The following is a 27,562-nucleotide window of genomic DNA, read 5'->3' on the forward strand; positions in this document are numbered from 1 at the left end:
TTAAACAGTTCCGCAGGGCCTGCAAAAAGGAGCTCCTCCACCAGGCATTTGGCTGAGACCAGACGTAATCTACAGCGACCAAGGGCCCCCGCTCCCTCCCCCCCTCAGAATTCAATCAATAAGCCACCCCCCTCAGAATCCCATCAACAAGCCCTGGACCTGTTTGTATTACAATTGTTTACTGTTATACTGTGTTGTGTTTGGTTGCAATTGTTGGTTATCGATGTATATGTTCTACAGACTGTTTTATGTATGGTTCTCTGTTATAATGTAAACTGCCCTGAGCCTCCGGGGAGGGCAGTATAGAAGTATGATGATAAATAAAATAAATAAATTCCAGCCAGGTTTGACTCCCCATACCTACATATAGAGCCAGCTGGGTGACATTGGGCCAGTCCTAGTTCTCTCTCTCTGAGCACTCTCAGCCCCCCTCCCACCTCACAGTTTTGGGGAGAGAAAGGTTAGGCAATTGTAAATTGCTTTGAGACTCCTTCAGGTAGTAAAAAGCAGGATACACAAAAAAAAAAAGCCAGGTCTTCCTCTTGTTGTTGTACAAACCTGAAGGAATATAAAAGGCTGTCACTCCCAAGACTTCTGCACAATAACAAAGGGGGGGAGGAGCAAACCAATTCCCCAATGCCTTTTCTGTATCCAGACGTGTTCTTCCAGCTTCTGCAAGGAGCTCCTTGCCGCTGCCTTCATGCTGCAAGTGGCTGATTAGGGATGGTTTAATCACATATGAAAATAGGTTTTAGTGAATTTACCCTCCTTTCCAGCACCAGAACTGCCATTATATGATTCCAGCTCTCTCTCAGCCCTTGCACTGGATCAGAGATGGCATGCTTTGCAAATGTCGAAGAGGCAAATATGGAAAGAGGTGGCATGGCTGTATGAGTTTGTTTGTTTTTTATCACAGTCTGCGTGTGTATGCATTTTGATGCCCATAAGCATATTGACAAATTGAAATTAGTAAATGAACAATAAATTAAGCATGCATTGCTGTTTCCCAGGCTACTGTCCAGCACAGTCATTTCGGCCCACATTTATTGTTTGATTAGCACCAAACTAAGTGAGCTAATAAGCATCTATCTGTGAGGTTTTGCCCTCATCAGCATCACACAAGGTAATTCTGACCCCTGCAAACCTGGCAGAGAAATTTGATCAGGAGAAAACAGGGAATCAATAAAATTGCATCCCATCCACAAAATTAAGGTAGATTTACTCCCAATTTTCTGTGGCCGTAGTGTTCCATCCTGTTTTCCCTCCATTAATTTGGACTAATTTAATTTCTTGTTGAGCCCTGCTGCCTTTTATCTGCTGCTCGATTTTAAGATCCTAGAAGGACCTCATGTGGTTTTGACAAAACAAGCCAGATGGAATTTTTTTCAGTTGCAGTGACTGAACACTGCTCTGCAGTTTTTAATCAGCCTTCTTTTCCTTCTAACAAAAAAATCTACCCACATCTTCTCCAAGTGAATTCATTATTGATGTTTCTAAACCCAGTAACGATGTGAAAAGGTTTGTTTTCTTTTTACTGCTGCTTGTTTCAGATTTGATCCAAAGAGATATGAGTGGAACAAAAATAGCCCTTACTGCTGCTTTGTGAGTATTTGTGGAAGTGCTAATTTTAAATCCTTATTTGATTCTTTTTTCAAATTTTTATATCCCGCATTTCCTCTTGGATCCAGGTGGCTTACAATAATAATTAAAACATCCCTACCTAATTCTACTTGGGATTGCACTATAAAGCTCTGCCTCTGAAATCAACATTGTCTAGGTTGTATCCATTTCTTTTAATAGAATTTAGACATATATGTGATCTGAACCCTATTAATGGCAAAAATTTCTTTCATGTTCAAATTCAAACTAATGACTATGGCCACAACTGGAAGGAATTTTATCCAAGTTATGCACACTTGTGATTGCGACAGACTTCTGTTTCCCCTGCAGTCAAACAAGTGGCTTAGTCACGTTCTCAAGTATGTTTGGTCTTCAGGTAGCTTCTGCTATGTTACAACTAGATTCCTCATGCTCTCTGCCTATGGCAACCAGAGGATTTGTTTTTCATTTATTCAGAGTTGCTCATGACAGTAACATTTACTCTCTGAGGGAATGAATTTCAATCCAAGCGCTGAAAAGAACCAAACTCTTAAAAGTGTTTCACAAATTGGATGCACGGTTCAGTTCTGCTTCAGGCCAAAAACAAACCAACCAAAAAGCATCACAACTGAAAATAAATTTGACCCTTATCATAGCTTTTGATATTCTGAATTTGCATTGGTCCTGGGAGCAAAGTACAGTCTTCAAAAGCAGATACTATTTGCAGGGTTAAAGTGCTTCCCATGAGTTCTTTCATTGCTCTTTCAGGTATCCATATTTCAGATATGCAGGTAAAGAAAATTATAACTTTGTTCCTCTTGTCCATAATGTTGCAGTTGATGTCATGTGATCATCATAGCTCAATATGAACCAATCAGACCATCACCGTTATTATGTTTTTTGCAATCTGGTTGCTTTATTTTGTGATTTTTCTGTTTTCAGAAATTATCTAGCCATTCCATTCTGTATATGGGTCTCAATGTGTCTTCAGGATAAGGACAAGGATTTCTGTTTTGAACAGGTATGCAATCTCCTGGTTTGTACTATCTCTGCTTATTTTATAAATATAGTTTTCAGGATATTTATTGCCTGTTGGATTTTTAGAAATATTCATTTTGATATTCTGATGTAAATCACATTTAGTGAATAGGAAAGGTAGTATGCAAATAATGAGAGATTGTTCTTATTGGAATTGGATTCAACTGCAGGATGAACTGCTGGTCCTAAAGAGTTTAAATATTTCTCAGGTTCAAGGAATAGTAAGGCATACAGAGTGCATTCCTAACTTCCTTTCCCCACTGCTGATTTATACCTGAATATACTTTACTATGCCTAAGCTGTTGTTAATGCATTTCTTATTTCTGCACCCTCTTAGTTGAGAAATAGGAATTGTAAACTCTGTTATATTTTTCCATGCCAGATTGCAAACACAGCAGGCAAGAAAGTTTTCAAATTAAACCTTCACAACTTCTATCACTCAAAGGCAGGTAGTGGTGATGACCCCTGTTATGTTCATCCCCATAAATTCTTTTAATTGGTTGCCAATGTTGCAGCTATACCACAGGCTCTTCTGTCAAATAGTGTTAGAATGATCCCTTGTCTGGAGACAGTAATGGGCAAAAGGTCTCCCCCGCTATGCAGGGCAAATGCTAAGTAATCAATTTTCAATGAGATCAGATGTCAGATACAAAAGTGTGAATCAGAGTGCCTGTTCAAGTGGACAGAAAAGACGCCAGAGTAGAAGAACACTGGCTGAACAAATCAGATGAGCTATTAAACATCCTGACCAAGGTGGTAGTGAGTCCAATAATGGGTTCAGAGACAGTGGGCTAATTGGATGAAATCCCAATGCCAGCTTTTTGAATGGATGCTACTGAAAGAATAATGTTTGGCCATGCAAAGATGATGGGCACAATTGAGATAAATGTTAACTGTAACCCATTTGTTTCAGTGGCACAAATAAGCAGCAGTTTAGCTCTCTCAAAATGAAATTAATAAGATCTACCATTTTAAATGATACCTATATATGATGCACTAAATTTGTTTTGTAGTATCTTAAAAATATCATATGGAGATAAATCACTACCCTATCATAAAATATATTAATTCCACAGTAAAATTTCAGGATGTAGTTAAAATGGCTATCCTTGAGGGGTGGGGGAGTCTGTAAATGTATTAATTTTATTATTTATTCTTTCGATTTATATACCTCCGCATTTCCTAGGAACCCGTGGCAGTTCACAGAATAAAACATTAAACATCACATAAAACATCACAGAATAAAACCCCATAAAACCCCAATTAACAATAAAACAAGCAAATGGTCAAAACCACAAATAATCTATCCCATCCCACCTCGTTCAGATGGATCAGACGGAGGCCGAGTCTTCTTCCACTAGGAGTCAGTGGGAGCTGGTCTAATAGACTCTAGTAGACTTTGATAGACTTTGGGGAGGGGTCCTAGATGGAAACACTGGGGTTTTACTGTGGCCTCAACCAAATGCCTGGTGGAAGAGCTCCATCTTACAGGCCCTGGGGAAAGCTGACAATTCCGACAGGGCCCTCAGCTCTTCCAGGAGCTCATTCCACCAGGTTGGGGCCAGGGTTGAGGCCAGGTGAAATTTATAAAGAACATGAGAAAACTCTTGTTGGGTAAGTCTAAAGTTGCATCTAGCATCTGTCCTACAGTCATCAATCAGATATGCTGGAACGCTTACAAGTAGATAGGGCACAGAATCTTGAGCAGCTCATTGTTTGTGACTACTAGCAACTATTTTTATTGCTTGATTTATTGATTTATTTACAAAATTTATAACTCACCTTTCTGCTCTTATTTTTATTGAAGGAATGTCAAATAAAACCAAAAAAAGTCACTGAGATGATGCAAGAATAGATGAAACTGTAGCAAAGAAATGTCAATTTAAATGTTTGGAGGGAATATGAGGTGAGTACAGAGGGTGGGGGCAGCTTGCTGTAGTGGTTAGGCGTGCCAGCTTCTAATATGGTGAGCTGTGTTTGATTCCCCACTCATCCAGACTAATCCTCCTTGTGGAAAGTTACATGGGTAGCCAATAGGGGTAGGCAAATCAAGCAGTGAGAGACATGGAGATGGAGCATGTGATGATGTCCCCGGGCACCTCTATTTCATTCTCTGCTGATTTCACAATGAGAGCAGCTTTGTTGATACCATGAGGAACCAGCCCAGAGAAAAGCAGGAATCGTGTTTTCTTCTAAATTTTTGCTTTATATACATTTTAAAAATTGGTTTATGTATCTGTTGGATTTTCCCCAGACTATATTAACACATCAGAACCATAAATGCAATTGTCTGCAAATCAACATAAAGTTTTAATCCTATTAGCTACAATCATTAGAAACAAATGAACAAAAAAAGGAAAGAAAAAAAATAGGAATACCTTTATAAACAGTTATGTGACTAAAAAGCACAGTCTGGTACAAAAGGAAGGTCTATTTATAAATATAAGAATAAAGACAGAAGAACAGATGCCAGCCTTGTAATGATTCCATACAAAAAGTATCTAGAGGAAATGCAAAGCTTAGATCAGCCTTTGAAATGCTGGTGATAAACAGGATCAAAAGGGAATATCTAAGAGAAGGGGTTTGTCCTAAAACATTGAACAGAAGAATTTATATTCAGCAATTTGAGCTGTTATTTTTTGTACAATAGAATGCTGGCAGTAATAGCATTCTAGCAGTAATTTTCAGCTATGCAGATCTGCAATCTCGAACTGTAACCCTCATGTCTTTCCCTGTATGGTTGCCAACTTCCAGGTATGGCTTGGAGATGTCCTAGAATTACAGCTGATCTCCAGACAACAAAGATAAGAGTCCTCTTCTCCAGAAATCCTTTTCTCCACTCTCCTCTTACCTCTGAAAACCAGGTCTTCTGATGCATATTTTCACTGATAGGCTGGACAGTATAGGAGGAGACACCAAACCCAGTACTTTTCCTTTTTAGTTTTAAAAAAGAGGCCCAGTACTCATATATAAGGGTTATACCAGTTCCCACTGTTTTCCCACCCCTCAGGCTATTCCTGATGGTCCACTTTCTCTTTTTCGAGACTGAGCTGGTACACAAGGATCGGGACTTGGGAGACCCCTAAGAAAGGTGATGACAAAAAAAAAAGTACTGCCAATGGCATTTGAAATTGTACCTGGAAACAAGTGGGTAGCCAGTGCAGATCTTTCAGCATTGCAGTAATGTGATCCCTGTATCTCATTCCTGACAATAGCCTGTCAGCTGCATGTGGATGAGATAAAGTTTCCAAACCAGTTTTGAAGGCAGCTCCACATAAAGTGCATTAAATAGTCTAATATGGATATTACCAGAATTAAATCAGCATGGCCTGATGATGCTTTTAAAAAAATGGGTGGGACTAGTGTATTGATGGAATCCGATAAAAAGCATGATTTATCACAGGAGATCTAGGACCCAGGTGTTAGCTAGAATCCAGCAGTAACCCCAATCTAATGACCTTTTCCTTCAGAAGCAAACATGTTCAATTCTTTCCAGGCTGACTTCTCATTCTTCAAGCAGCTTTGACATTGATCAGGAGCATCTCAGTCTTGTCCAGACAGAGCTTCAGTTTATTGGCTCTCATCTACCCCATTATTGTCTCCAGGTGCCTGTTTGGGTCTTCCACAGACCCACCTGACTTAGCTGTTAAGAAGTAGTGTTGGATGTTATCAGCATATTGGTGGCACCTTGTTACAATTTCCCCCAAGATCTCTTCTCTTGGTTTCATCTAGATGTTGAACAGCATGGGGGACAAGATGGAACCCTACAAAGCCCCATAACATAACTGCCATGGGGCTGAGCAGCACTACCTTCTGGAATCAGACAACAAAGAAAGAGTAGAACTAACAGATCATGGCATTCCCTCCCACTCACAACTCAACCAGCCTCTCAAGAAGGATTCAATGGTATCAAGTGTTGTAGAGACATCCAGGAGAATCAACAGAGACATACTTTCCCTGTCACTCTCCCAGTGAAGAAAATCCATCAGAGTGACCAGGGCCATTTCTGTCCCAAGCTCAGATTGAAGGGGATCTAGATAATCCATTTCTCCTAAGACTACATGAAGCTTCATGGCCACCACTTGCTCAAGTACCTTCCCCAAAACCTGGAATGCTGGTCACCAGCCAGTAGTTGTTCAGGTCAGTAGGATTCAGTGATTCCTTCTTGCTTCTTTCAAGGCAGTCAACCCTCTCCCAGAGAAATGTTTATTATCTCCTAGATTCATTCAGTCAACTAAGCCCAGCTCAATATCAACACCCATGAATGGCACAGATCAAGTTTAGATTTGGTGGGCACACTTCTGAGAAGCCTCACTAACTGGAAGTCATTCAAATGGCAAGGATCAGACTGCACTCCAATAGCATCCTGAGGTTGAACTGTATCATCTGTGGAATCTATATCACAGTGGAAACTATATGTTCCCACCTGTGCTCAGTCACAATCACTTTGAGTTTCCCTGAACTTCCTCCCAAACGATATGCCCATACATGTACAGGTATGTTTGTGTATGTGTGTGTATGAATATATAGATATACATTACAATAGCTTTTTATCTACAGTGTAAAGCAAACAGGTTTTAACAGTATGGTGCTAAAACTATAGCAGTTCCACTGATCAAATAATTGGTGTGAAAGACTGACATATACTCAATAGCGTGTCTGTGAAGAGTGTTAAAACTATCCATCTTCACAGTACGATTACTGCTGAAGACATTTATGTAGTAAGGCATCAGCTCTGCCTAATGACAATAGTGTTTTTCGTGTATATAATTTTTCAGCTTCATTCTATGAAGTGACCTCAGTCAACAGGTTGATGTCAGTGGAAAGGTAATAGTCATGTTAATGAGAAATTAATTTTAGTCATTTTTAAGAAGGTAGTTGTTAGGCAAACAGACCTGATAAATTTATCGAAATTGTATCTGATGGATTTAACACATGCATGTCCAAACTGCTCTGAAGACAAAAACAATTGATTTGGGTAGATATATTGAATCAGTTTCACTTCATCTGTTTTTGGAGCTAGAGGACAAAGCTCGTGGCTAGGTTTTCATTTCCATTACTTATAATGGGGAACATGTTTCTGGGTATATTTTCTACCGATCCAACTGGGAACAAATTATTCAAGCAATGCTTTCTGCCATTTAGACAGGAGAAAAGATCCCTTTTTAAGTTATGTTCTGCTTCAGTACTATCACTGATCTTGCAAGGATCAGTAGAAGCATCACATCATATAACTGGTAAACTGTTTCCCAATCAATGCAGAAACATCAAATTGTGTAGGTACAGTACTGGAAAAGATTTAACTGCATGCATTTGCAGAGCCAAAATTATGGCAGCTTTAAACCAGTCTTTTTAAAAGGTTAACTTTATTTATGCATTTGCTATTACTAAATATAACGGAGCTATATTTCTGATAGTGCAGAGCTGCTGATTTTTTAATTATATATTAGCATGGTATTAAGCTGGTTTTATTTTTGTTCTTCATGTCGATTGCTGTTATTATTTGAGAAGCATGATTATTCCCTGAGGATTGTACATTTAGATAGGTAATCAATGGCATTAATCAAAGAGAGTTTTTCAATAGGGCTGATTCAAACCAGAGCACTGAGGATAGTCACATTCCTGCAAACAGATCCCTTTTTGTCAATCATGGGAAGAAACTAAAAACTGAGGCATTGTTCCTAGGAGGAGACACTTCTTTGCCCAAGGCTAGAAGGAGGCTATTAGTCTAGACTTTTTGTTGAATATTACAACTCTTTAAACAAGATGACTGCAGATTGTTTTTAATGCTGTTGATTAATGCTGTTTTAATACTGTTGCTAATAGATTGTTGGTTTTAGGTTGTTTTATATTATAATTTGCATTTTAAAATGTTGCAAGCCACTACAAGCCAGTATTGCCAGGAGTAGTGAGAAATTGAAAGAAATAAGAGAGGATCGGGGAGGGAAAGGGTTAAGAGAATTGTCTCACTTGGCTGTTGGCCCCTCCCTCTCATCAGTTAAAAGTTGTGCTTCTTTGGCCATTGCTTGACTTCTGTTTTCATCTTACATAGAACCTCTCTTCTTCTCTTGGAGCTGTAACAAATAAACCTTTTTGGAAAAATAATTTGTTGGCTAAAAGTTACGTGAACATGTGCTATTTTTGTAAGATGTGCTGTTTTTGTTACTAAAATTTCATTCATTCATTCATTCATTCATTCATTCATTCATTCATTCATTTCTGCTTGTATGCCACCCTTCCCCAGAGGGCTCAGGGCTGCTCACAACAATTATAAATTACATAGAATCAATAAAATCATCAGTCTTAAAAATTACTAACATCAAAAGCAAGTCTCAGCTGCCTATCTTTTTAGAGAGAAGGGCACATAAAGGGCATCCACAATGTTGGTGGTAGATGTTATGATGCTATTTCTTGGCCGCAACCATAGGCCTGGGCCACAAAAAGCCATGGCCCTGGTTGAGGCCATTTTGACCTCTTTGGGGCCCAAGGTTTTAAGCAGTTTTTGTTTGCTGGATCTTAAGTGCCTTGGAGGACATAATAGAGGAGTTGGACTGTTTAGGACTTTAAAGGTAAGAACGAACACTTTGCACCAGATTGGGTCCTAAATCTAGAACCAGCACAGCTAGAAGAGCACAGACTGAATGTGTGCTCTCCATTGGGTCCCTGTGAGGACATGTGCAGCCACATTCTGGACCAGCTGAAGTTTCTGGAGCTGCCTCAAGGGTAGCCCTGTGTAGAATGACTTGCAACAGTCTGTTCTAGTGGTGACTAACACATGGATCAGTGTGGCTGCATTGGATGTTCACAGGTAAGGTGCAATGCCACACTTGGCAGAAATGGTAAAAAGCCTGCTAGGCAACATTTTTTATCTGGGACTTCATAGACAAGGAGGAGTCCAAAATGACTTCCAGGCTCCTGAAAGTTGTTAATAGGACTCAGTCAAGAGCTTGGAGTTGCTGACTCAGCCAAAGGGCTAGATTTAACTTCAGCTAACTCTGCTTGAGCCACTCTGTCATGGCCTCCAAACAATTGGCCAATTTATCTGGTAGTGTATATGGATGGCCATCAATCATCAGAAACAGTTGATTGTCATCAACGTATTGGTGACATCCCAGCCTGAAAATCCATACTAGCTGGGTGAGGGGTACACATGTAGATATTAAACAACATCAGGGGGAGCATAGTTCCCTCTTGAACCCCACATACTAAGACATGTTCCTTGGAGGTTCTCTCCCCTAGTGCTACCCTCTGTCCTCAACCCTGGAGAAAAGACTGTAGCCATTTAAGGGCTGTTCCTTGTATCCCCATGTTAGCTAGACATTGAGAAAGTATCCCATGATGAACAGTGCAAAATGTCACTGTTAGGTCTAATTAGAACAGCAGCACCAAACTGCCTAGGTCCAACTGTCTTCAGAGATCAGAATCAGATCATCTTTGTAATTTGCTTGAACAGCATTTCCCATAACCGGGAAACATGGAGGATCAGAGAAACTGCATAAAGCTTCTGTGTTTCCAAGGCAAATGTGTTGTTTACACTTAATCCAATAGTTTTGCCTGCACTGTGCTATAGCAATGAAACCACCCAAAAGTATGGCAGAACCAGTACCATCATCCAGATTGCCTGAGCAATGGGCCAATGAGTATTACATTCCATCTCCATTCAGATTGAGAATGAGAAGGACTTTATCAGTTAAGTAATCTAGAATCATAGAATCAAAAGAGTTGGGAGGTACCTCCAGAGTCATCCAGTCCAATCCCCTGCACAATGCAGGAACTAACAACTACCTCTCCACCCACAGTGACCCCACTTTTATGCCCAAGTGATCCCTCCATCAAATCTAACTAGATCCTTGTTGCACTGATATCATCTTACCACCTGTGTGACATCTGACTGGCTAGAATCAGACAGCATGCAAAAAAAATTTATTTTTTTAAATTAAAAATGGCACTAAAGCATGAAATCATAGAATCATAGAGTTGGAAAAGGACCTCCAGGGTCATCCAGTCCAATCCCCTGCACAATACAGGATCTCACAACTACCTACCTACCCAATTTCATGCCCAAGTGATCCCTCCCACCAAAAATCTTCAGAATTCATCCAGGCCTGGAGGTAATTCACCTAACATCCCAGTGGTGATCAGCAATTCCCTGGGTATGCAAGGAATAGCCACAAGAGACAAACACTGACACATCCCTTCCTGCCCACCCACTCACAATCTGCCTAAATTAATAAAATCATTTTTGTCAGATGACTCTAGCCTCTGCTTTAAAAAGAAAAGGTAAGATGGTAATAAACAAATAAAGCATATTAGGAAAGGGGAGTTGGAAATCAGCACTGTATTTTGCCCATTCAGTTCTGTGGTGAGAATCACCACACATAGGAATGTGTGAACATAGTTCAAAAGTTCAATAAAATGTTTAGGATAAAGGGAGGGAATTACATTCTTGAGACAGTTACCTATGCTTCAATCTGGATCTCAGTTAGATCTGGGAAATGCCTATGTGAAGTGACTGTTGGATCTAAGAACAACTAGCTATTTGATGTGTGTATTCTAAATTCTCTGAACACCCAACTTGGCCAGTGTTAACTGCTGGGTTCTAAAACCCAAGGTACAGTTTAGATACAGATATATTTGTTGAGACAGTTGAGAATGCATTCAATGATGTAATCAACTGAAAAGCTCAGTTTCATTAGTTATACCAATCCATTGTTGGCTTACATCCTAAACTTTCCATACAACATCTGCAAAAAAAATTAAACTGATTATGAAGCCATCTGGAACAAGAAATGAGCAGAATAATTTTTTAAAAAATTAATAAGGCCCTTTGTGAATAATGAATCCCTAATAAATGGTATGTCAAACCAATAGCGATAATAACAATGGAGGAATCATTTTAAAAGATACAAAGAGATTAGCATCAAGAAAGTTGTGATTGCTTCTGTGAAGCATTGTTTCTGTGGAAGTTTGAATTGAACATTTCAACAGGGTCCCCCCCCCCCCACTAGGCAGACAATAAGCAAGGAAGTGGAAGTTAGTTAATGACTTTCCAGGCTCACCTCAGCTATCTCTTAAGAAATGCTAATAGGTCTAGCTAAAGACAAGACGTCTTTCTCCAAGCAGGGAACAAAGATCTAGAGGATTTTAGACTAGACAGTTTCCAAGAATAGTCTCTGGTAAGGAATTCCTGGAGATCTCCAGAAAGTGTTTCTTGACCAAGTCATGGGTGGAGAAACAGATATGATTTAAAAAAAAAACTCCTAGCAGTGAGGAGGAGGTCTCTCTTGTTTGGAGTCTAACAGAGTAGACAGAATCCTTAACTGAGGTTTGAAGAAGGTGTCTGTTGGCCATGTTGTGGCCTGAAAAGCTGAGGGAAACTTCAAGGTAATGGAATCTCTATAGATCCCATCAAATTTCAAAAATATTGAATCAGGGGTTACAATTCTATAGGGTTCCAAAGAAAGTGCCCCCATTCATCCTCCATTGTTTCCAATGGGGGGGGGGAGAAACGGTCCTTTTTTCTTCCAGAGCAATAGCTAAGAGGCAAGCCAATGCCTCCCAAGCCAAGAACCAACATAAGCCCAAAAGAACCAAAACAGAACTCAAAAATCCATGCAGAGCTACATGCCAGTGACAAACTGAACAGAAATAATGTCAAACCAGAGAATCTCAGCACAACAAAATGAGGTAGAGGGCTACTCTTGCAAGCCCACCAGAACCAATATGTTACAGAGAAGCCCAGCAGAACTCAGTGCCAGTATGGCCGTGCAACTGGACCGCTGATAAACCAGAGAATCCCCACAGATTCTTCCCGCCCCCAGAACCACCAGAAGAAATATTTATCAATAAATCTCTCTACTTGAACCAGAAGCACATACTGCACCAACCAGAATTTTCAATTAATTTCAAATATTGAACTTCTGGACACCAACACCTCCACACATCAACCCTCTCAAAATTAAATGGAAGGAAAACCCAAGGGAAAATTGACCCCCAACTAAACTATTCACCTGAAAAACAGAACATAAATATTTAAAGAAAACCATCATAAAGTGAACAAGGAAATAAAAGTGTGGTGGGAGGGGCAGAGAAAGCAGGCAGCTAAACCAAAAGCCCCTCTACACACACAGCAAGTCCAGAAGAAAAGGAACAAACCTAGCAATATGTGGTAAAGGAGAGGGGGGGGACAAAGTAAAATAGCTTGTGGGAAGAGCAGAAGACCTACACACAAATCCAAAAATCAGAAACCGCACTCCGAGATAACATCCCCTTTGCTTAAAGAAACATTTGGGATTCCTAATCAACAACAAAAAAATTAAGTTTCTCCTTTGGGAAGGAAATGTCACTGTAAGCTCAATTTTGTGAAACGGCCTTTAGGTTACAACAATCATATGTGAAGCAAATAAGTGAAGCTTTTCTACTGTAGCAACCTGCCTCTTTCTGTCTGATATGATATAACAGGAATTTTAGTACTGTTTTAAAATGGTTTTATATTATATTTTATCAATAATGTAAACTTTCTGTATTGATGTTATTCTTTACTCTGTATTGTATTGTTGTATTATCCAGAAGCAGCTGGTATTATGCTGTAGTTAATAAATCAATTCAATTCAACTCAGAATAATAGAACCTATAAGCTGAATAGTACCTAGTTCTTTTTATACCCACATCTCCTCCAAAAGGATTATCATGTGCTAATTTCAGCAACTTTAGTCTGTATTGTTCTGTATTTATTTAATACAGCCCTTTGGACATACAAATGGATTGTCATATATAATAGAAAAATACAAATATTATAAATAAAATAATATAAAGGAATCTTAAAGTTAAAATTTTTTAATCATAGAATCATAGAGTTGGAAGGGCCATACAGGCCATCTAGTCCAACCCCCAGCTCAACGCAGGATTAGCCCTAAGCATCCTAAAGCATCCAAGAAAAGTGTGTATCCAACCTTTGCTTGAAGACTTCCAGTGAGGGGGAGCTCACCACCTCCTTAGGCAGCCTATTTTTATAATGTCTCCTCTACATCACCATTTGTATAACTTTCTGTCTTTTGCATGCATTGAATACATGAGCATAGTATTTAGCAACCTATGTGGCAAATGGGGGCCTTTCCTCTCCATAGGAGGAATTTGATTTCTGTTTCTCCCATACAACTGGGGACATCCCTGAGTAGAGGGACAATGAACCTGGTCCTTGCTGATGTTAAAAAAAATAGGACACCCGAATAAAACATGTTCAAGGGACCTTACCTCCCCAGAATTACAAGAGCAGAATATTTCAGCTCTTAGAGCAACTTTAGTCCAGCCTTCATAAGAATCACAACTTGTTTGGAGGTCTCCCATACAGAAGAAAAGTGTCTTCTCATAAATACTGTACAGACAATTATCAGCTGGTGTTTCTCTGGGTGCTCTGGACTTAAAACATTAGTAACTTTAATGGCTGCTTCAAAAAAAAGGTTTCAAACAAATATAAGATCTCTGTGTCTGTATAATTTGAAGCCTTTCAGTCTCTTCCATCCTAGACTCTGGACTGTAACAGTAGCAGGCGGTTATGCAGCTGTAGAGTTATCTCCCTCCTCCTCAACTACTGACTCAGTCTCCATGGTAACTGGTCTCTTGGCCAGCATGTGAGTGACTACTGATATGTGGCTCATTTTCAGCTGGGTCATTGTGCATGAACAAAGACATCAGTATATTGGCCACCACCACAAACTTCCATAGGCAAGCTCATCCCTTATAGCCAATAGGCTTTGTTTTGTTTTTTTGTTGGTTTATTATATTGATATACTGCCCTCCCTTTCAGTTCAGGGCAGTTTACAATGCATAAAGCAACCATGGCATTTGGCAAACATCCAAAATCTAGAACATGGATGCTAAATGGGCACAAAATTGAACAAGTAACCAAATTTAAATTAGTTAAGCAGTGGATACAAGACAATCAATGTCAACTGGACAAGAGTAAAGCTCCAACTTTTTTGGCCCCAGTTAAAACAAGATATGTTCTGGCCCCTGCCACTTATCTGTCTCTGCTGGTAATAAGTAAGCAAAGATGGGCATTTACCCTTGCAAGATGCTCTGTCTTGCCTTCAGCTCTTGTAGAGGGTCGCTATAAGTACATTCCCCTTACACTGAGACAATGTTTTTGTGGGAGTGGCGAAATTGATACAAGAGAGCATACATTGTTCCACAGCCCTGCTTATGTAGACTTTTATAGCAACTAGATTGAGCCACTCCTTAAAAAGTTGCCAGAACATGATGATGTAGATTGAGCAAAGAGGCTGCTAAGTGATGAGTCCCCCCATGTGACAACTCAGCTGGCTAAGTTTTGTGCCGCCGCCATAAAAATCCAATGCTCTAAAGTAGCATAATTTTAAGTTCTATTTTATGATCTTCTTTAAATTGCATTATATCAAATGACCATATTCGTCTGGTCTTTTATGTATTAACTTCATACAACTTGGTCTGAACGACTGTAATAGTTTGAACTGAACAACCATCTTAATTCAAATATTGAAACAGTGAAACTTGTATCAAACCATGAATTTACCAATCAGTACCCAGTAATCAGCAATTACTGTACTGTGGTTCTGTTTTTCTTTTGGTGCAGTTGATGGGGGCTTTTGGTTGTTGGTCGGTAACATGTTTACTTTTCTTGACCAAAAGCCTGGAGGAGGAACTACTTTTTGCAGGCCCTGTAGAGTTATTTTAGCTCCAGCAGGACCCTGATGTTGACTGGGAACTCATTCCACCAGGTGGAGGCCAAGAATGACAGACGAGCTTCTCTGGAGACAGGGATCACCAGTTCGTTGGTATTGTTGGAACGTGATATTCTTTGCATTCTTTTAGAATATTCTTTTAGAGCCTCTTGTGGCGCAGAGTGGTAAAGCAGCAGACATGCCGTCTGAAAGCTCTGCCCATGAGGCTGGGAGTTCAATCCCAGCAGCTGGCTCAAGGTTGACTCAGTCTTCCATCCTTCCGGGGTCGGTAAAATTAGTACCCAGTAAAATTGCTGGGGGGTAAACGGTAATGACTGGGGAAGGCACTGGCAAACCACCCCGTATTGAGTCTGCCATGAAAACGCTAGAGGGCATCACCCCAAGGGTCAGACATGACTCGGTGCTTGCATAGGGGATAACTTTAATATTCTTTGTGGGGGTATGGGTAGACAGGTGGTTTTTCAGATACTCAGGGCCCAGACTGCGTTTGGCCTTGAAGGTGTATGTGTGTGTTAGCTTGCTTGGAGGTGGGTAGGCTAGGAAGCCATTAGTTAAAGGGGGTAATGGGAGGGGAGGGGGAGGGGAGGGAGTATGTCTCTGTTTGTGTTTGCGTGTGAGGGATGGGAGAGGAATATGGAAGGAGGTTGGGAAACCAACAGGTAAGGGGGGAAATTGGAGGTGTGTGTGTGTATGTGAGGGAGGGAGGGAGGGAGGGAGGGAGGGAGAGGGCCCTGACAAAATCATTCCAGAGCAGGTATGTATCCTAGATACTGTCTGAGAGTCAGACTGTCAGGACAATTTTTTTTTAGACAGGGGAGGGAACAAAGCATGATAGGAGGCTGCCTCCGTTGGACTCAGTGCAGAAAGCATATCATGAATTTCAACCTGGGAAATAAGGGGAGGAAAGCCCAAGTGCAGAATAGCTAGATTTGACTCACAGCATCCAAAGGAAATCAAAAGCAAGGCTAAAACCAGGTATGTCTCCTAATCTAGAAACAATATAAGAGAGAACTTGAGCAACAGGCAGTTCAAACCTATCTGGCCAGCAACATTTGAGAGGGAATTGATATGTGTGCTAGAAGGAGATCAGTCTGGTTGGCATATTGACAGAACATATCTGTGCTTAGCTGGACATCTGCTCTGAAGATAAATTTTTGTTAAAAAGAGATTCTTTACTAAAGGCTGACAGCTGATTTACACAGTGTCTCAATAACTGGAACATATTTTGGTAGAAGTAATTTGCGCAATAAGGTGTTACTCCCAATTCAGGCCAAAAGGAGATAGAGAATTTTTCTAAGGAGAGAAGGAAGAACCAAACCCAGTGAAAAACAGGGGGGGATGTGTGAGAATTTTCTTAGATGTGTATGATAGAAAAATTGTTTCAAACTTCTCAGGGGCCAGAGGGAAATATGATACTTCTAGGAAGGGAAAATTGCTACCTGCCTTCTAGAAACCAGGGGAGTTCAAGGGAACTGGATAGACAAAAAGACAAAAAAAGAAAACAAATGTTTTAGACAAACACAGAAACAAAAAAATTCTCAGAATACAGCAATCTCATAATGTAAGATAAAGCTTAAGAAACATCTCAAAAAGCCTGTAACTAGAACTTCTAACTTGGTAATATCTGATTTAGATATTAAAATAGTTTCTCAATTCAGCCCTTTCCCTCTATGTAAAATAAAAAAAACAAATTTCAAGTTAACAATGCCTCAGTGCCATTTTAACAAAGGGCTTAAGAAAAGTAAGCTATTAACAACTTCCAGGGCTAAGTAAAACCAAGAAGACTGTCAGTGACAGGGTAAAACAGTCATCTTTATCCTTATCCATTGTTGTTCCGCTATATATTTCTGAAACGGCCTAGGGGATGAGACATGTCCGGCTGTCCAAGTTGGAATAGTGCCAATCAGAGTCCAGCCAGCTTTGTCCTCATTGGCCCTGCCCCTGCAGCTCCTGCCCTCTGGCCCTGGACTCTAGCCTCTTTGCTCTCAGATGCCTCAGTGCTTGGAGCCAGCAGCAGGTGACAGGGCCCTGGGCAAAGGGTCGTGGTGGAGGGCTTGCTAACGAGGGCCTCCTGGCCTGCTAGGCTGAGCGTGCTCACAAGGGCCTCCCGGCCTGCTGACTGCCTGCTAAGAAGCTCTGTCTCTGCCCTGCTAACAAGCTGCCCAGCTCCCACCTGCCCCACTTGATCTGGCTACAAGCTGCGGCCAAAGCCACCTTAAGTTGCCTGGCCAGGGGCCAGGGGAGAGGACCCTTTCAGGGCCCGTTCTTAGGAATGGGCTTTGAAGCTAGTTTTATAATAAAACAACCATGCTACAAGGGCAGCTCAGTTTGTGAGAGAAAAATTCTTTATTTTGGAGAAAAAATTTACCTCAGAGTGGGAAAGTGTGAGGGATCCATAACATAGAGGCTTGCAGAGTGTCCAACTGGGGAACTTATAACATGGTGGAAGGCAGCATCAGCTCAGGTGTATCTCGTTGGTGTGACACTGTATATACATGTTAGGAATGTAGGGTCTTTAATGTGATACTTATTTTTCCACTGAAGCAAGCTTTCTTCCCTAAACCAACCCAAAACTGAAAAGCCAAATAAAAGCCTGGCTAAGCTGATGCTCTTATCCACAAGAAAAAAGTTTTTCATCTCCATTTTTAAACACAAGCTTGTTTACCCCCTCCTTTCCGATGGAGTTCAATGGACCCTGATTTGCTGACAATCACTTAGATTTGCATGATGCCAAAGTAACAAGGATTGGTTCAGAGTCCTGGAGGAGAGGTTGGACTTTTGAGAATGATTGCCACACCCTATCTTTCAATTATGTTTGCTATATAACTATGGTCATATCTACCCCTCAGCTGTTACACTGTTGTTTATGGTAATATAGCAGGCATAAACCTGTGAATCTGCCAAAGACTTCAAGAAGATTTCACACACACACACGCGTGGGCACACACTTGAGTATGGGAGGCTTACTGCAATAAAATCTGTGCACTAGTACAAGATACTATAGGACAAAACCTACAGGCACCGTGAAACCTGGCTGGAGGGAGGGAATCTTTGTCCCTAAAATAAATTTTAAATAATTATGAAAATCAGTGGGAAGATTTTTTGTTTTGTTTTTTAATTGAATACAGTGGGATGTATATGACAAATATGCTGCTAAAACTCATTCACACATTTATATTTGGGCAGCAATATGTTGGTGTGTATGTTTCTCACATCATACAGAAGCAAATGGGTAAAATGTAATATTTTGAATTTCATATATCCAGATTCTAATGCCATCAAAAAAAAATTAGAGGGGCAGTAAATCTAAGGCTTAAAATAAAGGTAAAGGTAAAGGTATCCCCTGTGCAAGCACTGGGTCATGTCTGACCCTTGGGGTGATGCCCTCTAGCGTTTTCATGACAGACTCAATACGGGGTGGTTTACCAGTGCCTTCCCCAGTCATTACCGTTTACCCCCCAGCAAGCTGGGTACTCATTTTACCGACCTTGGAAGGATGGAAGGCTGAGTCAACCTTGAGCCGGCTGCTGGAATTGAACTCCCAACCTCATGGGCAGACAGCTTCAGACAGCATGTCACTGCCTTACCACTCTGCGCCACAAGAGGCTCTTTATCTTCACTTCTGCAAGTGTGGTAAGTCACGTGACATTTAGCTATGCAAAAAGCACCATGAAAATGTGATTTTTGCACTGTGATTTAACAAACACAACTTTAACAGTGAACTCTCTTCCACTTCATGTCAAGAGACTTTTTAACTTAACCACATTTCACCAGGACAGTCAATTCACACAGCACGCAACAGCAAACCCAGTTTTGGCACTGGCACCCACAGGGATGTATTGTGATTGTGAATCTTAGTTCTTTCTAATACATGTTCAGCATATTCATACGTCTCACTTTTAGGTATACTACAAATCTTAAGTGCACTCTTTAAGGATCCAGCCACAATTCCCTGTGAGATCTCAGAAGTAAAATAAAGTTATCTAGCCTGTTTGACAAGTTTCCTTCTTTCATGAGAAGCAGGAGAGATTTATTATAATAAGAAAATAATGTGACCCATGTAATTTTTTTGATCTTAGCTCTAGGCCAGTTCTTAAACCTTCTGCAGTTTGACTGTGCTCCTCAAGTTTCTAATGTCGCTAATTGAACAAGGAAAGAAACATGCCAGCCGCTGTTTGCCATAAGACTGACTTCAGATGCATAAATGATAGATGCAGCCAGAAAGGCATTATCATAATCATCCCTCCGTATAAATGTTTCAGATGTCGGAGTTCTGGCCTGTTAGCTCATGGCGAGACACTTGCTGCTAAGCTACTGACTAAACGCATTAATATGGATTTCCCCTGGTTGTAATGAACTGATGTTCTTGAGGTGAAAAGGAGCATGAACACATGGAAGAAGGCAGGCAGCTCACTTTGGCAAAAAGAGAGGACTGAATTAGCAGCAACACTTAGCCTGTGCACCCAGCATGCCAATCTATGATGAATGCCTAGGACAGCCCAGACTGTCAGCTGCATTTAGAGCTGACTTTTTCCTCTTGTTATAAGAGGCTGGCCTAGCTATCAATAAGGAGCAGCTTCTTGCTTGTATACAAGTACCAGTATTTTTACTCACTGGAGCAAAATGAGATAGTGGCATAGGAAGCAACAGGAACAAATCAGCATCCTTAGTCATATCACCATAAACCAGGTGTGATGGATGTCATTACAGGGAACATTTAACTTCTTTGCTGCAACTTTTTTAGAAATGAATGTATGGGTAGGAACATACGTAGGGGGAAAATACGTGTGTCTCTCTATTTTTGTTCTTAACATGGAGATTTTTGTTATTGTTGCTGGGATCAAAAAGATTTGTTTAGGCTCCTTCAAGGGACTGGAAGAGTAGCTTTTTTTTGAACCCTTAAATATTTCCATGCCATGCCTTTGAAACTCATCTCATTTTCAGAAGAAGGGTGCCATGTGGCATGGGCAACTTCTGGCCAAGAACAATGTCTTGTTCAGAGATCATGAAGCTCATGATCAGTCATGAAGCTCACTGAGTGGCTCAGGACCTCTCTCTGTCTTTCTTTGAATCATGTAGCTCACCAGATTCTGTTTTGACTAACAAGAAGGAAGGAACCATGTACACTGCCATGAAACAAGTGGAATAAAACTGTGAAAGATATGACAGTGAGATCATAATGCAAAATAGGTTTCAAAAGAAATACTGTTAAATTATTGGAAGACACATTCAATTTGGAGGTGATTCTGTTTCAGAGGCAGAGAATGTTGTTCCCACCATTCTAGTTTCTGCAGCCCAAGCATGCAAGACATACCTTCTGTGTTTATATGCATGGCTGGCAAGAACTACTTCAGATCACAGTGGATCACATAGTGCACATGGATGGTTTCTAGTAAAAAGCACAGTTAATAATTGTTCTTCACTGGAATGTTTCTTACACTACTGGTTCTTGCACCATGGCACCAAATTTTCCCTGCAAAGATCTCAGATTGTGGTCAAAGATCTCACCCAGCATGCCTGAAAGTCCCTAACTGGTCTACAGACAGATGGCCAAGGAAGGAAGGGAGATGATGAAATAGTGTGCAAACACACATGTACTTAATTACTATCTTATCCTCAAGCCATGCAAAGAAAAAGGAAGGGCAGAACTTGAGGAATGGTGGCTAGATGAAAGAAAGGAAATGGGAAGACTGGGAGAAAACAAAGGCTCTGCAAAGCAAATGGCCTCTCTCCAATGATGGAATGTTCCAGCTCCAGAGACAAAGGGAATAAACAGGTAAGTTGGCAAGTTTTAATATAAAATTCTATCAAGGTAGACACTGAAGGGGTTGAAATAAGAGGACAAATAGTGCCTTTACCATTACGTAACAACATTTTGTAACTTCTCAGTGTTGTAGATGCTCAACCACTCATGTGTAGCTAATTTTTGTTCTATTCTAATTTTCTAGTCTAGTTCTAATTCTAGTTTAGTTGTAGCTGTGCAAACTACACAGGTGTAGCTAATTTTAGTTCTAAATAAACTCAGAGGTTCTAGGCCAATTTTACTGTTGTGCAGGAAGGGTTAAATAGAGGGTTAAATGAAGGATTAAAACTGAGAGTACAGGGCTAAGCTCTAATACTTTATTTGTTTGTTTGTCTTTTTTTTATACTGTCGCTCTCCAAAAAGTCTTGTGGAAGTCCACAACAATGATAAAATACAATAAAATACCATAAAAACCACTAAAACTGTATGTTACAGTTAATCAGATGGCGATCTAATTCCTATAAAGAATTCTAATCTCCCACTCCCACCATTCCGCCCATGGGTCAAGTTCTCTTCCACTGGGAGCGAGGGACCAGATGTAATCATACATTGGGGGAGGAATCCTACAACGGTAACACCAAAATTTCACCCTGGCCTCAGCCATCTTGCAGGCCCTGTGGAAAGTGTAGAGCCCTGCAGGGGGCATAAGCATGTATCTAAATAAGGAATTCTCAACTTTTTCAACATTTTACTTTAGAAGGGATAACTTCTATCAAGTGAGGGGATTCTGAAGAAGAAACTGAAAGGAAAGGTAAGGAGTATCAAATCCCTTCAGGAAACGTGGAGACAATTTAAACTACAATCCTGGAAGCTCAGATAAAATGCATACTGCAAGTTAGAAAAGTTACAAATAGGTATTTTAAAAAGTTCTGCATGGTTAGGGAACAAACTAATGAAAGCAGTGAAAGGTAAAGATTCCTTTAATTTATTGTTTTTATTTATTGATTCATTTTATATACCACCCCTGACTGTGATGTCTTGGGGCGATGGAAGACAAGTCTGAGTAAGGTAAATGAAACAGAGCACAGGCTTTGGCAAGAGAAATTAAAATTGGTGATCAGACAAGCAAAAAGAGACTATGAGGACTATTATTATGAGGATCGTAGTGAAGAAGGCATTAAGACCAACAATAAACATTCCTTCAATACATTAGTAGCAGAAAAAGAACCAAGGAGGTAGTGGGGACAGATCACTAAAGAATGATAGGAAAATGGCAAAGAAACTGAATATATTTTTTGTCTTCACCATGGAAGATGTGAGATGCTTGCCCACTCCAGAACCACCAATTTAAGGAGGTGCTTGTGGGGGGAGAAACAGTGGTAGGGATTCTGGAGTTCTGGCCCTACTGGTAAACTTCCTGATGGCACCTGGATTTTGACCACTGTGTGACCAGAATTTTGGACTGGAAGGGCTATTGGCCTGATCCAACATGGCTTCTTTTATATTGTCATGTTCTTAAAGCCCTCTCTCATGCATGCAGATTTCCCCACAGCCTCATGGGTAAAGACACCAGGGGGGAATCATTCACAAGAACAGCGGAATATTTACTGTGATTTTACTATATTATGTTTACCTTGTGAACTGCCTTGTACAGGTCACTAGAGGAATGTTAATTTTGTAAATAAATAGATTAGCACTACAGCACACTATACATCTACATATGATAGGGTCTTTCTGCATGCCATAAATTTAGCATGATACTTAACCCCCGCAGATGCTATATTCCTGGCACGTGCATGACGTTGCCAACCTCCCGCGTCCGGCCAGCAAACATCACGCTAAATCCGCCATTTTAAAGTGCAAGTTGGTGAATCCAAAAAAAAGGGGATTCACCAACCTAAAAAGTGCTCTCCCCCAGTGGACAACCAGCACACTACATGCCAAAGAAATGTATGGAGGTGAAGAAGCTCTATCTCTGCCTCCAATGTCCCACCCTCGCACCTGCCTCCCTCTCCCTTCTCCTGGGGATGGGATTTTTTTTAAGTGAACTCCCTGGAGCAACATATAGGCATACAAGCATTTAGGCAAAGCAAAAAATAATTTTTCCCCACAGTTGTCACTCAAAGCGTGCCTCTTTAAAGTTCCCTCCTCCCCCAAAAAACAGAAATGAGATTAATTTTTTTTAAGATTCAAGACTCGTGATTCCATAAGGCATTATAAAAAGCACTAGGCATATATGATTAGATACATAGGCATTTCAACTGAGAACTATGAATTTAAAAAATTGGTAGGCATCGTGGGATCTTTAAAAAAAAGGAGAAAGGGGATTGACTGCCTGGCTTGATTAACAGGTGGGAGAAAGTTGTGTTTAAACCGTGTTGCTCTCTTCCGCCATTTCCAGCAGCGCTTGTTGAGGGTAAGAAGTACAAAAAGGCAGCAGACTACAGCAAGATGAGGAATGGCACGATAATATTTAGCATTACACCATTCAGCTGACGTAACACTATTTTTTGCGATGTGCAGAAATGTCATATGCTCCTGAGTGTCATAGTGTCATATGCTCCTGAGAAAAGAACACCTTTTACTTTGTGGAATATTATGCTCACAGTTGGAAGGCTTTCATGTAAACTACATGCTGCTTTCTGCCAGTCATGTAGATCAGCAAGTAACAAACATGGACAGCAGTATCCAGCACATCTCAGTCAGCACAAATCAGGATGAATCAGGCGAAGCAGCACTGAAACAGATTAGTCTGATTATCCTTCCCTAGCTATTCTCACTGATTTCATAGATATACAAAATTAAGTCTAGGCTTGAACATTCCAATAATTGAGTAGTGTAGCTATATATTACAATTTAGCCTATCTACTGCGTGGTGCAGATGGAATGAATCACTTGAACACATCATTGGTGTTTGGTGACAGATAGCACAAAACTAATACCTACTGGAAGTAATGATATATTGCAGCCATTATACAGGGAAACCCTTCTGAGTCTGCTACTATGACTCTTCACTGACTCTTCAATAAAGGGACACTGGACAGTCTCCCAAAGGAATCAACATATGTACATATTACTTTAGACTTAACATTTCACATTTTAGTGACATACCTTTGTTCTATCTTAGTTAACAAATTTATATCCTGCCTTATGTTTATCGTGGAACTCAAGGCAGCCTCCTTAGGAATGCCAGGAGGTCTCCATTCCAATCCCTGACCATGCTGACACATGCTTAACTTCAGCCAATTGGTTGGATCATCTGTCTTTAAACCAAATGCTAGTCTCCCATTGATTACAGTACAGATATTTTCCTGGGAATAAGCCCAACTGTGAAGATTTGAGTAGATTTAGATTCCTACTCAAGTCTATATAAGTAGGATTGTCCTGAACCATCACACGCACAACCTCCATGATATCCTTGTCTGCAAGTTGCTGAGAGATGGTGACAATCAGGGTATGATTGAATTTACCAGCCCCCTCCTTTACCTCATTCAGCTAGAATTCTGTCACCACTCAAACGTAACTCAATGTTCCAGTCAGTGCTTTAAGGCCTACGTGTGTGCATGAGAGGTTACTTATTCCCCTCTACTCCTTGCTAACTCTCTAGCCCAGTCAGTTGATTTAGTCTGTTCACGGATAAATAGCAAGGTAAGAATTTTGGTCACAATGTGGGATCATTATTCAGCTAACACACACCTCTTTGAACTAGTAGTACAGATACACAGTACAACAGCACAGGTGTTACAGAGAACTAAGAATCAAAACATAAGGATAGCTAAATTCTAGAAGTCACTGGGTTACCTTGATAATAATTTCAGGGGAAAAAAAGAAAAGACCTCTCTCCAACAAACCAACACAAACTGTCATGAACTGCTTGAAAGTTCATGCCAGTTGACCTGCCACAAACTGGAGTTTGCAAACCATAAACCAGCCAAAATTCATCACGAACTTTAGTTTGTGAGTCGGTTCATGCCCATCCCCATTCCTTGGTTCATGGTTTCTACATTCTGCACAGAGTGGGCTAAACTTTTGAAATCTTTACCTCCCAGCTGAAAGATGTTCTGTTTGATCTATCCTGAAATGAAAACTGACTCCCCATCTTTTCTGCCATTCTGCCTTTACCCAGTCATAACATGTTGCTCTTCCTTGGTCTTTATGGCCACAATTCAGGATGCCAAAAAGTGATCTATCTTGCCTCTTCCTGACAGGTAGCAAATGGTTGTCATTCTTCTTCGCATTTGTCTTCATAAATGAGAGAACATTTCTTCTCTGCATGGCTTTGTTCCCACCAGAGAGTTTGATTTATCTGGGGCCAGGGCCTGGTGTATTAATCAGGACATCCTCTTTCATCACAACAGGGCTTACTCCTTCAGATTGCACTGTTAGTCTTGTATCTTTACCTTTCTGTCATATTAACAGCAAAGGCCATAAACAAGATAAAGAAATATGCAACACAGGATCACCCTGAAATGTCTGACTGTCTATGTTTCACAGTGAAAGCCTGAGGTACTTTAAAAATCCTCCTACACACCCAAATTCTTGCATTTGATCTCCAAGAATGTATCTGTCTTGATACTGCCTGTCATTTTGCATAGGCTGTAGCCAGGTGCAAAGCAAAACAGAAAATTAAGAGCAAGGAAATCACTGCTGAGAAGCTAATTGTTTGAGGTTTTTAAAGGCTCTGCAAGCTTGCATAACACACTTCCTCTCTTCGTTACTTAATGCTCATTCGGTGATATATCTCCAGCCCAAGGAATGCTCTGCATGACAAACCAATTAACATCAAGGTGGAAATTAAGAACTACTCGCTTCATAATTTTTGTGTTCTGTACCCTGCTTCCAATCAAATTAACAGCTCTGCAGTGCGAGCCTTTTAGCAGGTAAATGCAAGTTACAAGGGAAAATGTATAACATCAAATCAACAAATCCAATTTAAAAAAATTTCTTTCTCCTTTTTGTAGGATATTATTAGTCAGGACATGTAGATTCTTTACTCACAGAATTCAGTCTGTGTTCCAAGAATTCATCTTTCTCTTTAAAAGTCTGACAATTGAAAAGGCATTTAATACGTACACATCCAGATATTATAAATTAAGTCAAAGTCACAGGTGAGGATTTGGGGCCTTGGCCATAGAAGCCTCATACCAAGAGCACCTTTATTTGTCCAGTTATTCTATTTCATAGAGCAGCAAGTACTATTATTAAAGGAAAATGTGGCTCAATATCATACTGATTTATAAGTAAAAGCCTAATCCTATGGTTTCTTGTACAGGTATATTCTAGTAAAAGACCTGTTATGCAGTAGCACCCATTATTTACTTATTTAATTTGAAATCATTAGGAACTAATGAATTCTGTAGTGTTTTCTGAATGCCTTGTATGTTTTAAGATAGGTGCAAGTGAGTAGCCAAGTTTGTCTGAAGCTCATCCCAGTGGGATGAGTCTTTTGAACAGACCTCCCCAAACCTAAGAGCCAAAGGCCACATATATATAATATAATTTAAAGAAGGACAACCACTGAGGAAAACAAAATTGAAAACGGTTTAATCTAGAGACCGTTCTGGTTGTGCTTATACACATAAATTTACAAGAAGAGATAAGAAACGTTTATTTGTATTTATTGTGGAATTGTTTAATATAGCCCGGGATAGGTTCTGTTTTCTGTCACAATAAGTTTGTCTGAAGCAGCAGAACAAATGTAGAGTCTAGTGGCATCATTAAGACAACAAAGTTGTACTCAAGGTGTGAGCTTTTGTGTGTATGCACACTTTCTCAGGTACAATATCATGGAATGGAAGTAATCAGTTCAAATATATAGGTTGAATGTGAGAATAAATCAACATACACCATAATAGAAATGGTTAGCAGATTTCCAGAGATGAATAGGAGGAAACCAGCAATTTGAATTTGTTTGCATTCACTTGAGAAAGTTCGTAGAGAGAGAGAACCTAGTGGTCATGGGAGATTTCAGTTACCCAGATATCTGTCGGAAGACCAGCTCTGCTAAAATTGAAAAGGTGGATTTATTGCACGTTCCAACTAAGAAACAGACCAAGATTTGGGATTATTTTACATCAGAGAAATTAATAGAGTATGAGGATCTGGTTGTAAACTACTATGCATCCTTGGCTGGAAGCTTAGCAAAATGAGGGAGGGTGAAGACATCACAACCAGCATTGGAATGTAATGGAAGATTCATTGAAAGATATCAAAGTCTGACCTGCGGCACTAAAAGGGGTGGTAAAGAGACTAACAGGAAGTCAGTCTAACAGTAAAGTAGCCCAGGACATGAATGCTACAGAAAAAGACTTTGTTTTTAATGAGTATAAACCAAAGAGAAGTGGCTTGTTAGGGCTAAATTCTCCACATAACTTGGCATTATCAGGCAACAAAGTATGTTTGATTGTCCATCCTTACAAAGGACGAATTCCAGCTTGGAGTACTAAGCATGAAGTAATTAGCT

At 40.2% G+C, this 27,562-nt stretch overlaps 2 long non-coding RNA genes across 3 annotated transcripts in view; one reads left to right on the top strand and one right to left on the bottom strand.

Moving 5' to 3' along the window:
- Positions 1 to 27,562, bottom strand: part of LOC143843506 (uncharacterized) — a 132,449-nt gene that overhangs the window by 54,839 nt on the left and 50,048 nt on the right. The window lies entirely within an intron of this gene.
- LOC143842631 (uncharacterized) lies at positions 4,454 to 8,742 on the top strand. The gene is made up of 2 exons (XR_013233238.1): positions 4,454 to 4,543; positions 6,370 to 8,742. It is a non-coding gene; the product is annotated as an uncharacterized LOC143842631 (long non-coding RNA).

The sequence above is a fragment of the Paroedura picta genome, chromosome 8, assembly GCF_049243985.1.
Source record: "Paroedura picta isolate Pp20150507F chromosome 8, Ppicta_v3.0, whole genome shotgun sequence".
Lineage (NCBI taxonomy): Eukaryota > Metazoa > Chordata > Lepidosauria > Squamata > Gekkonidae > Paroedura > Paroedura picta.